Source organism: Pongo abelii, chromosome 6 (genome assembly GCF_028885655.2).
Source record: "Pongo abelii isolate AG06213 chromosome 6, NHGRI_mPonAbe1-v2.0_pri, whole genome shotgun sequence".
NCBI classification, from domain to species: Eukaryota; Metazoa; Chordata; class Mammalia; order Primates; family Hominidae; genus Pongo; species Pongo abelii.
Genome location: NC_071991.2, coordinates 56,170,309 through 56,182,703, shown reverse-complemented (window position 1 = coordinate 56,182,703; position 12,395 = coordinate 56,170,309).

Sequence of the window (12,395 nt, the reverse complement as noted above, 5' to 3'; positions counted from 1 at the left end):
TATTTATTATCCAAACCTGGATGGTGCATGGGTCCTTCCTCCCCTCCCCCAGAGCTGCAGATGTCTCCTTATTCTAATGTCACTGTATAGGGCCCAAATAAGGCAGGCAGCTTTAGACCCAAGCTGCCGAAAACTGGGGCTTTATCCTGGCAAGAAACGTTCTGTCAGTCTCAGTAATGAAAACAATCTTGGACAGTTAAATAATTGACTCTATACAGTGTAAATACCCTAAAAGTGTTTGCAGATTTCATCAAAAGGCCAAATTTTCTTTTACTTAAAACCAGGAACATGGCAGGAAAGGAAATGAGAGGAAGGAAGCATCCATCCCCTTTTCAGTCTCTGTAATTTTCTATGAAGATTTGCACTTTGATTATGCTTAGTAACACCATATGCTGGAGTGGGACGCAAGATCAAAGCCTGCATGCACAGCACTGGAGTCCTTGCTGTAGGCAGGATCAAATATTTCTCTTGGTAGAATGCTAATAGATCCATAATGACACTCCCAGCCCCCCATTCATCCCTACTTCATATCCAAAATATAATTGAGAAACCTCAAACATGAATGCTTCCATCATCTTTTTCTTTGTCTGCTGTAATATGTTGTAGATTGAAAAAGGAAAATGTGTTGTTACTACTTAGATATTTGGAACTGAAGAATGTTCAAAAGCTTAACATAATGATCAGGTTTTATAGTGTGCATGGCTTTAGAAATTTGGAGGATAAGAGTTTGCTGAACACTGCTTTTCTTTGGTTGGTGAGACTGCAGATATTTTTTCTTCATTTTATTTTTCTCTACAATCAAAATTTTTTTACAGTGAACATTTGTTTTTGTAGCTAAAAATCTTTGATAAAAAATGTATATGATGCCATTCATATCAACTCTCGCTTTCTCCATTGCCCTGCCATGCCCTGCTTCGTTACAAATGTCTTTCTTAGAAACAGTTTTTAAACATCTATCTTGGTACTAGAAATAACCTTGGTTAGTCAGACAATTTATTGTATACAGTGTAAAACCCCAGAGGCATTTGCAGATGTCATTTTTTTAAAAAATCCAATGCTTGTCGTAAACTACCCATGGGGTATATGTGGGGTCCACTTGCTGTGTTTCTTGCCCTTGAGCCACATCACAGTCTCCCTGATCAGTTGCTCATTTTCCCATCTATAAAAAGGGAGAAATGATGCTTTCCCAATGTAAGAGTTTTGTAAAATGTATGTGAAACTGCTTAGAACACAACAAATGGTGTGAACATAGAATTGTTGCCAACATTTCAACCTCATGCGTGTTTTTTTCAATGAGAATCTGAGGTCCTTGAGGGCAGAACCAAGTCTTTTGCACAGCTTTGTAGTGTTCTCTGTAACATCCAACATAGGGTCTTTTCTGAAATTGTAGGTCTTTAATAAATGTTAGGTTGAGCAAAAAGCAAGGAGGAGGAAGCCACATTCCCAGGTAACTGGCTTTACTGTCTTTCCTTGTACATTCTGTTTCCATCTTATTATGGTTTCATAGCCCTTCTCCAGGCCACCTGAGCCCAGAGCACACATCTTCGGCCCACGGGTTCTCTCTGGATAGCTGCATAGACAGGCCTGGATTCTGGGCCAGCTCTGTAGTCATTGAGCTCACAGGGCAAATCACTGGACGGTGCTGGACATTAGTTTCTTGCTGTCTGATGTAATGTCCATGATGATACATCAGTGTTTGCTCAGAAGGTTCTTGTCATCATTAGTGGCCCTTGAGTTATGAAAAGATTACATGTAAAGGAAAGGAGCCAGTAGTCAGACTGGCCTTCAATACCATGTCTAAGTCTTGGAGATTCACAGTGCGCAACAGCACATACAAAGCTTTGAGAAATCTTACAGAAAACAAAGAAAGAAATGGGGGATGGGAGATAGAACTGTTGACCTAGTTTGAGGAACACTGGGTTACATGTTTTCAAAGAGCACTTCTAGCTTTAAACAGTAAGGAATTGATTGCATTTCTTCAATGGAACATTTTGAATTCATTGAAATTTGTTGATGATACAGTTCTTTGAATACAATACAGTGTTTTACATAAAATTGTCACATTCTACAATGGAAGGTGCTTTTCCACGTTGTGCTTGACCAATTCAACAACTCATGGTATCCAACCAGTTTAACATTAATCCACAGTGAGCAGGATAATATTTACTGAAGTTGTCTCCAGTCTCTCACAGTTCTGGAAAGCTTCTTTGCTTTGTCCCCAAGCTGTCACTCAAACTAGCATATTATTAGACGTTTCTTTCCATCAGGATATAGGTGTTAGAACCCCATAGTTGAAAGCACCATTTGGCACGTTAACGATCTGGGCTAAATAACTGTTGACTCTTCAGAAGTATTTAGTCACCAGGCTAACATGGAAGGGGTGTTTCCTGGAACTTAGCCATTTGGGAAGAATTTCTATAGTTTCACTATTGAAATTCTTAATTAGCTACTGATACTAGCTAATTGAGCTAGTATCCTTGGGTGTAAGAACCTCATGGATAATCGGCAGGTGACTCTCATTATTCCCTGAGTGATGGCATGTAAGCACCAGCTTAACTAAAGTTCCAGAGTGGTTTTCCATCTGAAACAGGTGGCTACAAACACCTGCCAGAGTAATAACCATTAATGACTAGTGTTTATAGAGGGTTGATCATGTGCCAGGCACAGTTCTAAGCCCTCTACGAGTATTAAATCATTTAATCCCTCAAGGACCCCTGAGGAAAGTACAGTTAGTCCCATCTATAGATAATGCTATCAAAGCAAAGAGAGATTAAGGAACTGGCATAAGGTCACACAGCTGGTAAGTGATGACAATGCTGGGACTTGAATTAATATTTCCTGAAAATTTTTATGCATACTTTTCACAGGAATCTTTTATCACAGTGTCCTTGTCATAGCTAGAGTCACTGTTTGATACTTAACATTTTCCAAAATAAATCATCTGCCCATTCATACATACTGTTTGAACTGTAGCATTTTTAAATATGATTCTTTCAGTGGCAATTTCCCACGCCACCAATACCTATTCTCACATATAATTAAGTTTGTTTTCTTCATTCCTACTGTAGGTGTGTATTCATGATCTCCACAATATTACCACATATTGTATTACTTTCTCCTCCACCATTATATTTATTTTTAAATGAAGATTAGCTTTTTATTACAGAAGCAGTGTATGTGCATTGTAGAAAGTCAGAAGATAAAGATAATCAGCAAGAACATAAAACATTTTTTTCCCACCCTGGTAGGCTGGACAGTGGTCCCTCAAAGATACTTACATCCTAACCCCCAGAACCTATACATATGTTTAGATTACATGGCAAAGAGGAATTAGGGTTGCCAATGGAATTAAGGTTGGTAAACAGTTGACTTTAAAATAGGGAGATTATCTCAGAGTATTGGATGGGCTCAATGTAATCACCAGGGTCCTTAAACGTAGAAGAGGAAGGCAGAGAAGTTCAGGGTGATGTAATGTGAGAAAGACTGGCCAGCCATTGCTAGTTTTGAAAAGGGAGGAGGGGGAGCCAAGGAATGCCAGCAGCCCCTAAAAGCTGGAAAAGGAAAGGAAATGGATTTTCTCCCAAGCCTCCAGAAAGAAATGCAATCCTGCCAATACCTTGATTTTAGTTCCATGAGACCCAGTTTGGACTTCTGACCTATAGAACTGTAAGATCATAAATTTGTTTTGCTAGAAGCCACCAAAATTTTGGAAATTTGTTATGGCAGCAATAGAAAACTAATGTACACACCAACTAGTGATTATAACTGTTGACCTTTTATTATATGTATTTCTAGATCTTTTTATTTTTATTTTTTTGAGACAGAGTCTCACTCTCACCCAAACTAGAGTGCAGTGGTGTGACTTCTGCCTCCCGGGTTCAAGCAGTTCTCCTGTCTCAGCCCGAGTAGCTGGGACTACAGGCACACGCCACCATGCCCAGCTAATTTTTGTATTTTTAGTAGCGAGGGGGTTTCACCATGTTGGTCAGGCTGATCTCGAACTCCTGACTTCAGGTGATCCACCCACCTCGGTCTCCAAAGGGCTGGGATTACAGGCATGAGCCACTGCACCTGGCTGAGATCTTTTTATACACATACATATGCTTTTTTAAAAAAATAAAAAACTGAAATGAGATCATAATGTTGTAAATTGCCCATTTCCTTGTAGTATTTCTCTTTCCCTGTTAATAAAATTTTATTGCATCTAATACCTAGATTATATTCAAATTACCCTAATTCTCTCCCAAATGTCTCCCCAAAGCTGGCTTGTCCAAATCGGGATTTAGATCAGGATCATCCATTATATCTGGTTTGTGTAGTGCTTAGATATTTTAAAATCTAAAATTGTTCTTCTTTTCATCTACTAATTTTTCTTCACAGTACTTGTCTGATTGCTTCCCCATGCTGTCCAGCATAGCTTGTTCCTCTGTTCTGTGTACTTCCTATAAATTGTGATTTAGATCTGAGAGTTTGATTGGTTCATGTTAATACATTTGGTCTAGAATATATCTTGGGCACTGTCATATGTTTCATTTGAAGTTACATAAGAAGACACATACCATCTAGTGCCCACCATTACTGAAGCTCAGATTATGTGAGCACTTCCTGTGTGACTCCATTTAAGTGAGGTTCTGAAACAATGCTCATCTGTGGTGATAGAAATCAAGACAGTGATTGCCTCTGGGAATAGTGGGAATTGGCTGGACAGGATACTACAGAACTTTCTGGGTTGATGGCAATGGTCCGTATCTTTTTTAGGGTGCTAATTACATACTTGTATAGAATCGTCAAAACTGAATAATTAATATCTGTGCAGACTTTTAATTGTATAATTTAAATTATGCCTTTAATTTTCTAAAATGGAGCCCTTAGCAAACTCGTTAAGCAGCGACACAGTCAACTTTGCTTATTAGTCTAACCCTGGCTGCTGTCTCATTCTGAATCTTTTAATACTCTACCAGTCTTACACTCAACTACCTGTAACTTTTTAAGGCCAAGGTCTTAGCTTCCCTAGTAAGTAAATGTCCTAAAACAGAGTTATGATTATGCCATCTCAATGCCCTTCACAACAATGGTTGTCAACTGAGGCTGTGTATTATTAGAATCACCTGGTATGTTAGTTGGCTCTGGCTGCCATACAAAATACTATAAACTGGGTAGCTTAAACAAAAGAGATTTATTTTCTCACAGTTCTGGAGGCTGGAAAGTCTGAATTCATCATGCTAGAGTGGTCAGGTTCTGGTGAGGGCTGTCTTCCTGGTTTGCACAGTTTAAGTTTCCCCATAATATGCAGCCAGGATTACAGTATTGAAGGTGGGGTCTGTGGACCAGCAGCATCAGGATTTCCATGTTAGAAATGCAGAATATCCTGGTCCACCCCAGATCTGTGAATTCAACTCTGTATTTTAACAGGACTCCCAGATGGTTTGTATGTGCGATAAAATTTGAAAAATACTTGTCTACAGCATCTTGCATAGTCTCCCAAACAGGTGTGCAAATGCTTCATCAATCATTTTTTGTTTGAGTTGAAATGGATGAGCCTTTTGTCTGCAAACCAAGTTTTAGCCTTTTTAGTCTTGGAAGCCTGTCATTGTGTGGATCTTGACTACAAATAATTGTACCTTAGTGTGAAGATTTTATGCATTGCCTATATGTTATTGTCTATTAGCAAACAAAAAAAAGCAGCAAATACACCCAGTATTAAAAACAAGTCCTAATGTTTTTAAAAATATACTCCCACCCCAGCGATTCCATCCCTATGAATAATTACTTCCTTAGCTTCAGGTAGGTTTTAAAATTGATAATGAAATAGAATATGTACTTGCACTCCAGTTGCAGAAGGGAAGAGAAGTGGCTCTTAGCACAGAGCATGAATACTCTGTAGCTAATAAATAATTCAGTAAACCGGGGAAAGGAAAAACATGTGTGCTTAAATAGCAGAGATACCCTGATGCTTAAAATATTCTTATGTGAGACTCCGTCTCAAAAAATAAAATAAAATTTAAAAAAATTCTTATGATGAGAAATCAGAGTATTGTTACATATGATAATATTATGTAGCATATAATGCTAGTTTAAAAAATTATTACAGTAAGTATGCTTAATACTAGAAACGTTGAAAAACATGTAGTCTTAATGCTTTAGAAAGAAGTTCAAGGTCTTGTCATCCATCAGGATCATCAATATGGCTGTCAGTGTTGCTCATGAAGTACTAAATAAAAGATTCCTAGCTGACAGACACAAAAATTATTAATTTCCACCTTCCGTTTTCCCATCTATACCCAATTAGAGTTACCTAATGGGTATAGTTCTTTATTTTTAAGAACTATTAATTTCTAAAACCTTTATATTTAAAATACCCTCTTAATTCAGTATAGCTACACATTTAAACTCCAGCCTCAGGGATAATTTCTGCTTCTGGAAATTGGTCTTCTCCTTCTCATTTTCCTTTCCACCCTTAATTCATAGCTTCTCACTTGTTAATATGATTAAATAGTTTGCTAAATTATATCAAAATGGCTTTCTGGTTTAGCTCCTAGCATTGTTATATTCTGTCCAATAGGCTGAAAATAAAAAGATGCTAATCTTTATTAAGCACACATATATGTATACCCGGAAACAAATTCACCTTTTAAAAAAAGGGAGCCTCGATAATGTTTCGTATTTAAATTCTATTTCCCAAATGCATAGGGTTGACATTCATCTAATTAGTGATCAGATTTAACCAAACAGGTTTTTATTGAATGCATGTAGTGTGCCCAACAGAAATACATTTTGAAACCCAAAACCTTTTACATTCGGTATACAGAGAGAACTTATATTCCAAAATTGCAAATTATTGAATAAAGAGCTTGCTGGTTACTGGTTCAGTAAAAATTTATTTAAAAAGATTTATTGGATGTCTTTTTTCATTACCTTCTAAAACAACACTAGAAGATAGTGGTATTTCTCCCTTAAACACTATGTAAGAACATTTACATTAATAAAATAATGTACAGCCAAAATTATTAAATTTACTTTTTTTTATTTTTAGTAAATACTTTTTTATACTTTCATTAATTTTTAATGAAATATAAATGAATTTCTTAAAATAAATGGAAACGTTGGAAAAAGATATTCAATGGAAAGTATGAGTTCTCTCAGAAATGTTTTATGCACATATAAAAATCTATGTTTTCTATATAACTTTATATATTACTTTATTCCAGTTTTTCCCCCACAGGTGGAAGTATACCATGTAGTCTTCTCTACCTCGATATTTTTTACTTGAGTAATTTTGGAGATGCTTCCATATCAGCACATGTAGATCACCTTATTTTCAATGCTGTGTAATATTCCAAGTATGGATTCAACCATTGCTATCAATTTACATTTAAATGTTTTTCCCGGTTTTTACAATCTTGTAGTAAGTGATGTTGTAATAAATAGCATGTAGATATGTCTTTGCATTTCAGTGCAGAACAGAATATCGAAAATAAAACTGCTGTGCCAAAGAATATGTGCATCTATCATTTTTACATATAATGCCCAATTTCCCTTCAAAGAGCTTGAGCCAGTATACAGTTTTTGAGCCAGTACCCAGCAGTGTTTGAGAGTGTTGTTTGCCTGGTGGGCACCCATACATTGCTTGAACGATTCTCTCCTTTCTCCTTTCTCTCATCAATGTCTCCCTTTCTCTACTGGATCATTCTAATCAGAGCACAAACATGTTGTCATTTCTCACATCTGGAAAGAATAATTCCTTAATGGACTTCACTTGCCCTTTCAACTACTGCCCCATTTGTGTGCTCCCTTTTGCATCAAAACTTCTAGAAAAATGATGTATAAACTCCATGTCTTCATTTTTCTTTTCATCCTCTCAAGTATTCTCCAGTTAGGACTTTCAGCCTCGCTACTTTACCAAAACTGCTCTTAGCAAGTCACTGATGACTGTTGCTATATCTAGTGGTGAGTACTTGGCCTTCGTCTTACTCTGCTTGAGCAGCCTTTGATAGAGCTCATCCATTCTTCTTGGACCACTGTCTTCACTTGGCTTTGATGATACCACACCCTCTTCTGACCTTAGCTGCTCCTTCCAACTCTCTGTTGCTGATTTGTTCCTGTATCCATGATGTCTTGATGTTGGGGTGCCCGGGACCCAGTCTTTGGACCTTGTCCTTTCTGTGCTCCCTCCGTCAGTGATCTACTGTAATCACATGGCATTAAATACTGTTTCTACCCTAAAGACACCCAAATAGTCCGTGGCCTTGATGTCTCTCTTAAACACAAGCCTTGTGTTTTGTGCTACCTACTTCACATCTCTCCTCAAATACCATAGAACTATCTCAAATTAAACATGTCTAAAATTTGGTCTTGTCCCTAAAACCTGCTCCTCCCATACTCTTCCCCACGTTAGGCAACAGTCATTCCATCCTTCTAGTTACTCAGACAAAAACCCTTACACTCATTCTTGACCTCACTCTTTTGTTCACACTCCAGGCCATTAGGAAGTCTCATTGGTTCTACCCTCAGAAGATATCCAGATTCTGACCACTTTGCATCACTTTCATCTCCAACACCCTAGTATAGGCAGATGTCCTCTCTCCTCTGGATTATTTCCACACTCTGCTGCTTCTACTCTTGCCCCCACCATCTGTTCTCCATAGAACAACACAGCAGCTGTGCGATCCTGTTAATACTCATCAAGTCATGTCACCCCTCTGATCAGCCCCCTACAGTGGCTCCCGTCTCATTGAGCATTTAAAGGTTGTATGTGATATCCCCCCAACCCACACACATAGAACATCCCTCTCTGATCTCACCTCCTGTTACCCTTCTTGCTAACACTGCTGTGGTCCCAGTACCCTTTTTGCTGTCCTGGTGCCCATGTAGAGCAGAATCCAGATACAGACTTGTGTATATATTTAAATGCTTCATTTAAATAGCTCATTTTATTCACTAAAGAGAAGAATTGATAGGCTGTCCAACAAATGGGGATATTCAGGATTGAACTCAGACAGTCTAAAGTCTGGACCTCCTGGGGGGTTGCTCCATTAAATTGCCTTTCACTTTGCTTGGTCTTTTATTTAACACTCAGAAACGCCTTGAGGTAGTTTTGCACCCAGAGAGTGGGTAGGCACATTTGCAGACTCTTCAGAGTAATCAGGTGTGAGAGAGGGCCAGGTGGGTATTAAAACCCATGAGTTGCTTCTTGGGCCATGGCAGAATCCTCACGGCTCATGGTAGGACCATCCACAGCTGCCTTTCTCCATGGTCCCTTGGGGATCTGGGAAACTGTGGCTGTGTCTGAGAACATGCTGTTTTGTAGTCTGCCTTCTCTATGGAGATATAACCATCTCCGTATGTTTTCATACCATTTGCCATTATTACTGGTACATTGAACAAACAGGTCTTAGAGGGTTCAATTATAAAGCAACCTTATTTGTGCTTCCCAATATCTTTTTTTTTTTTGAGACAGAGTCTCACTCTGTCACCCAGGTGGAGTGCAGTGGCACCATCTTGGCTCACTGCAGCCTCTGCCTCCTGGGTTCAAATGACTCTCCTGCCTCAGCCTCCCGAGTAGCTGGGACTACAGGCACATGCCACCGTGCCAAGCTAATTTTTGTATTTTTAGTAAAGATAGGGTTTTGCCATGTTGGCCAGGCTGGTCTCGAACTCCTGAACTCATGTGATCGTCCCACCTCGGCCTCCCAAAGTGCTGGGATTACAGGCGTGAGCCACCGCACCTGGCCCCCAATATCTTTTAAAATCCAATCCTTGAGATATTTCTTTTTCATTGCCTGGATGAAACTCAGGCACGCCACAGTTTCTGGCCCTTCCAGGATGCAGGGAATGTAGGGAGATAGAGTGGTAAGAGCAGAAAAGCTCTTTCTTGATTGGCATTATTGTGGTCAGGTTTCTCCAGAGTTGGCACATGTTTCAAGCCAACTGTCTTTTTGGGGCTTTTTAAGAGACCCCACTGAGAGAAGACCTCTTCATTAAAATAGACTTCTTGATTTTAATGGATGATGGGTTCCTGCAGGGGCAGAACCAGGTGGCAGCTCTTATCCAGGAGCAAGGTGGGCACAGTTGCCATAATGGTCATAATGGAGCAGCAAGCAGAACGTCATAGCATACAGAGACCTTTGCTATTGGCTCACTATTCATAGTGGCCCTAGGACAAACTAGATGGGCAGTCTACTAAGAATTATCTGATTTATATAATCAGAAAATCTCTAGGTCTAATGAATAGAAACCTGAGCTGTTCAATGGAGAGTCATTGCCTCTCATCTACATTCCAGATCTGAGTCAGTTCTAAAACATAGAAATCCTTAGATTGCTGATTTTCAAACCGTGGCCAAGAAGTTGCAGCAACAGCATCACCTGGGACTTTGTTAGAAATGCACATTATCAGACCCTGCCCCAAACCCACTGACACAAGAACTCAGGAGGTGGGTCCTAGCAATCTTCACTTCAGCTGATTCTGATGCATGCTAAGCCTTGAGAACCCTAAAGTTTAGATGAAGGAGAGGATTGGGAAGTTTGAGGAAGGACCCTATAACATTGCTATAAGTATCTAGCATAAATCTTCCTTTCAGTCTTCCCCAAAAGACATGCGGCCATTCACTAGGGTAACTGTGTACTGAGGAAGGGGGAATATCCAGGCTTTTGGTAGATTTCTGGACATTGGTTCTGAGTCTATGCTAATCTCTAGAGACCCAAAATGCCTCTGACCCATTGGAGGGGGGCATCACTTATTGGTAAACAGGTAATAAATGAAATTTGGACCTGTGGCTGCTTCATTGGATTCCAATGGGTCTCTTCACCTGCCGTGTGGTTATCTTCCCATTCCTGAATGGAGTTGTCATCTCAGAAACAAAAAGAGCCCATCTCCATATGGATTTTCTGTCCTGTGTGGTGAGTATTAGTATGGTAGGCAGGACCAAGTGAAAGCTTCTTGGAATTTCCCCTTCCTAAGTAAGAGTAAACTGGAAGCAATACCTTATCCCTGGGGAAATGACAGAGATTAGTACTTCTATCTAACATTTGAACAGTACAGGAGTTGTTCTACTGTGTCCTCATTTAGCTCCTGTCTGGCACGTACAGAAGGAAGATGGTTATTGGAGAACGACTGTGAATTCTTACAACATTAACAAGTTACTAGACCAGATGTAGTCTCTTTTATTGGATAACACAGCAGAGCTCTTGGCACTTCATATGCAGCTACAGATCTGGTGGATGCTTTTTTCCCCCAATACCAAATTAGCAAATATCACCAGAAGAAGCTTGCTCTCAACCAGCTGGAGGAATGGCAAAACACCTCCCTGTCTTACCTCAGGCCTGCGTTACCTCTCTTGCTCTCTGACGAGAACTAGTCTGCAGGAGCCTGGACCATCTTGGTATCCTGCAGAACATCCTGCTGATGTGTAATTGACATGATGAGCAGCAAGGAGCAAATATCGTACACCCTTAATAAGACAAATGTATGCCAGAGGGTGGGAGATGATCCCCAAGAAAAATCAAAGGCCTATTGCTTTGGTGAAGATTCTAGGGTTCCAGTGTGGTCTGGAGAATATTGGCATTTCCTCTCCAAAGTGAAAGACAAATTACTGTACTTTGTACCACCTATCACGAAGAAGAGCTATAATATTCTGTGGGTCTTTTTATTTTTGAGGTAACATAAACACTTTTAGAGTCTATTGTTCAGAGCAATGTTTTGAGTTACCTACTAAGCTGCAAGTTTTGTGTAGGGACCAGTGCAAAAAAGGGCTCAAGAGAGAGCATGGTTTCTCAGTCTTGGCACTATTGACCTTTGCGGGACAGGCAATTCTTTGCTGTGGGACAGTCCTGTGCATTGCAGGATGTTTAGTAGCATCCCTGGCCTCCACCTACCAGATGTTAGTAGCATCACTCCCCATAGTTTTGAGAACTGAAAATGTCTGCAGACATTGCCAAATATTTTCTGGGGTGCAAAATCACCCTCATGTGAGAACCATTGGGCTACAGCATGTCTAGTTAAGCTTTAAGGTGAGAATCATTGGGCTACAGCAGGTCTAGTTAAGCTTTAAGGTGACTACAGTACTGGCTGACAACTGGACTGCAGCCTCGTGAGAGACCCTCAGCCAGATTCTCCCAACTGTGCTGTTCCCAGATTCCTGACCCTCAGAAACAATGTAAGATGATAAATGCATGTTGCGAAGTTTTGGGGTAATTTATTACTCAGGATACTCAGACAACTAATACACCAGTCCTCTGAGCCATAAGGTTAGGCATGCATGGCAGAAATCCATCATCAGGTGTAAGTAGTAAAATGGTATATACCAGGTTCAGTTTGAGCAGGTCCTTCAGGCACAAGTAAGTTTCAAGAGCAAGTGGCTGTGACTCCCACAGCATCTACTCTTGCTGCCATTTTAATT